Source organism: Apis dorsata, unplaced genomic scaffold, assembly GCF_000469605.1.
Source record: "Apis dorsata unplaced genomic scaffold, Apis dorsata 1.3 scaffold_94, whole genome shotgun sequence".
Taxonomy (NCBI): Eukaryota; Metazoa; Arthropoda; class Insecta; order Hymenoptera; family Apidae; genus Apis; species Apis dorsata.
Window position 1 is genome coordinate 336,235 of NW_006263392.1, and position 3,972 is coordinate 340,206.

A 3,972-nucleotide genomic window follows, 5' to 3' on the forward strand; every position below is an offset into this window, starting at 1 on the left:
TCAATTTTTTTTCCTATTAAAATTAAAAAAATAAGAGAGCAAAAAATATGTTTTCGATAGATTCTTGATAATTTCAAATATGTAAAAATGGGTTAAAATAAAAATTATTAAATTATTAAATATTTATGCGACACAAACAAATATTTCTTGAAATTATTTTTAATAATTTCTCACATTTCACATTTAATAACAGATTTATAAAGTATGTATATTATAAAGTATAATTTGCAATTAGTTGAACACGTTTACCCTTGATTAAATTTCCTTATAACATTTATATTTTTTTCAAACAATTTACAAATATATTCTTTTTTTATTATTTGTAAATAATTATTTATAAATAATATTTGAAATTTTAAAATGAGTATGGACTAAATTTTTACTGTTATAATAATACTGTTATAATGGTTATCGAAAAATTTTTTATTTTACTATTGTTTCTTCAATAATTATATTTCATTTTTTTCTTTCTTTTTTTTTTTTTTTTTAATATTTTATTTTCTTTATTTTTCTGACATCTCATCATTATTTTGTCATATTATTATCAATATCATTGAAATTAGTGCCATATATCGCCTTTATTGTCATATCGAGATATGGATAAAATAACGATTATTTTTTCTTAAGGATTTTTTACGTATTGTTTTTTTGAATTTGAATTTCTTCAAACTTGTCTGCACTTATATTGTATATAATCATATTATATTGTATATAAATATTCTTTACTAATAATTACTAATAAATACTTATTTTTTTTTCGATTCATGTTATTACCATATTCTATTCGCTATATGTAAATTTTATTTCAGTTTTGTTCAACTTTATTTTCTTTTTTTCTGTCTTCGTCACTTCTCTTTTTTTTTTTTTACTCTCTTCTCTTTTCCTCTCATCTTCTTAATCCGCTTAACATCATACCACAATCACTATCGTTTCATTCTTCTATTTTTTTTTTTTCTTTTATCTTTTTCTCCTTTTGCTTTTTCTAGTGCACTGCCTAAATCTGAATATTCTACATTTATGTTTCAACTAAATTTCAATATATTTATATTTTATTATATATATTTATTCAATATATTTATATTTATATATCTGTTTTTCAAAATTTATGTAAAATTTTTATATTTCGCATTTTCTATCAAGTATTTATCGCGCAAAATTTGTCTATATAAATTTTTTTATTTCATCGAATTTCATCTAAATACATTAAATATATTCATATATCTTTTTAATTTTAAATATAATAAAGTTAGAATTTGTTTGATACAATTTTACAATATATGTATTTTTATAATAAATTTATAACATTATATACTTTTATAACTTATTTACTAATGCAAAATTTTTAAAAAATTTTTCTAATTTTCAAATATTTCGATTTTGAAAAATATATGAATATAATAAATTACATGAAATTACACGAAATTGCAAAAAAAATATAAATTTAAAATTTAAAATTTAAAAAGAATTGAAAAAACACAAAATTTATCTTTATTCTATAAAATTAAATGTCAATATATATTATGTTAATATTAATAATTAATACTCATCGCATAAATTTTATTCTTATATATCCATGCGCGACACATCAAATTTCAATATTTGACAAATCAATAGTATTTTTCGTTTATATGATAATTTTATGAAATATATTTATAAATACGTATACGACGAGCTTAGCTGATGTAGATATACATATGTACTTAGATATTTGGCATTTTGCCAATGCATCAATAGAATCTCGAAAATTTTCAGTTTCCCTTAAAATACATTTCTTAAAATACATTTCACATTTTAACAACGCGAAAATCATTGATAACGTTACATTTTAATTTATATATTTTTTATATTTTATTCGCTACATATTTTAGTTTGTAAATTTTTTATAAATAATTTAACTTGTAAATTTTTTGTAATGAAATATTTTTATAACATCATTTATTCTTTTTTTAGATAAATATTAATTTTCCTTTTTGATACTCTTTATTCTATTTTCTCTTATTTTCTCTTGTGTTCTATCTTTATCAAAGTTACATTATCTTTATATACAACATATTAAATTTTTATTTATAATATATATTATATTTATCTTATAAATTTCTATAATTTTAATTTAAAATAATTAGAAGATAGAGAGAAAGAGAGAGAGAGAGACAGCAGACAGACAGAGAGAGAGAGAATGAGTGAAAGAGAAGAGAAAAAAAAGAAAACATTCTTTTCTCCATTACATGTATATTAAATATCATACTTATATCAAAAAATATTATCTGAAACTTTCCTCTTGGGAAATTTTAATTTTAAAGATAATAATAAGAACAGAAAAACTCGTTATCGTTATGAGTGCACTACAGATACATTAAGAAATATATGTTTTGTGTATTTATGTATATATATATAAAATAACATATAAATGCGCGTATTATTTAATCTAATTTTTCAATCATATCTAAATATTCATTTTTCTTTTAAGAATATCAATTAAATTAAATTTTATGATATTTTTAAATATTTTAATTAATCATTATATTAATAATTAATTATTACGCTTCATTATTTAATTTTTGCTAATCTAATTGTATATTAATTATTTTATAGATTTATAGATTATTTATTATTTTAATGAAGAAAAGATTGAATAAAGAATATATAATTTTATATAAATAAAAAGAATTAATATATCACTTCAAAATTTTGATAAATTATTATAATGAAAATTATACTTTATACAATTATTATATTTTGAATTAGTAAGAATATTTTATGAATAATAAAAATTATATGAATTCAACTTGAATGTCAAATAAATATTGATTCCAATCAATTTTACATGATCCTTATACGATCAATCACTTATACACATATATAATATGCGCACGCACACACACATGCACAAACGACGTCAATGATTCTATATCTATAACGTTAACGATCGATAATTCACATATATCCCATTTAAGATATTATAAAATTAATATTTCTATTATTTGTTTCAAAACGAAAAAAATAACGAAATATCTATAAATGAACTTTCATATTTTAAATGTTTTAAATTATATATCTCATATAGCCAGTTTTATTCAATATTTTTTAGATTAATTAAATCAATTTCATTTTATTTATATACATCTTATATATATATATATATATATATAATTCTAATTATAACATATGTTTATGTAAAATTAAAATAGAAAAATAAAAGAAAAATTTACCTATCAATTCGTATTAATGATTAATATACATGTGCTTAATCCGTAATGGTTAGTTCGTAAAACTGCAAATTACGTTGCCACATTCAATTTTAATATCATATAAATTTTGTTTGTTATATTTAATAATCTTTTCTTTGATTTTTTAACCAATTCCTGTATATTAATACACTGCCAGTAAATCAGCCAATATTTTGTTCAAAGTTTATTCATTATTGAAACAGTTTTCTAGTTATTGTTTTCAAGTATCCAACAATTGTATCAATGATTTGAATCACTTGAAACTAAGTAAATTTTTATTATTGTTTTAAATAATTCACTATTATGAGTATCACGTAATCGGATAACAAAAAATCACTCACAATCCAATCAATTCTCTGACTCTGAATTCAGTTTGAAGAAGATAGACCGTATTTTATGAATTGAGAAGAAAATGTTTCCTTCCATCTGACTCCGACTATGCCGCCTCTCTCGGCAAATTTTCAGTCAATATCAGCTAAATTGTAATATATATGTAGCATGCGCTCTCTATAGTACAAAAAGTCGATACGCTTAAAACATCTTTGATTGGTTGACTCATTGTACGTCTAAAAATCTAAAAATACTTTATTTTAATATAAAATAAATTTGATTTAATAAAATTTCATCATAAAATTCTTTATTTTTAATTTAAGAGTTTCATCATTAAATCTTATTGAAAATGATTATAAATTATTTAGTTTCAATTTATGGACAGGTATAAGATATATTGAATTCTAGTTATTTT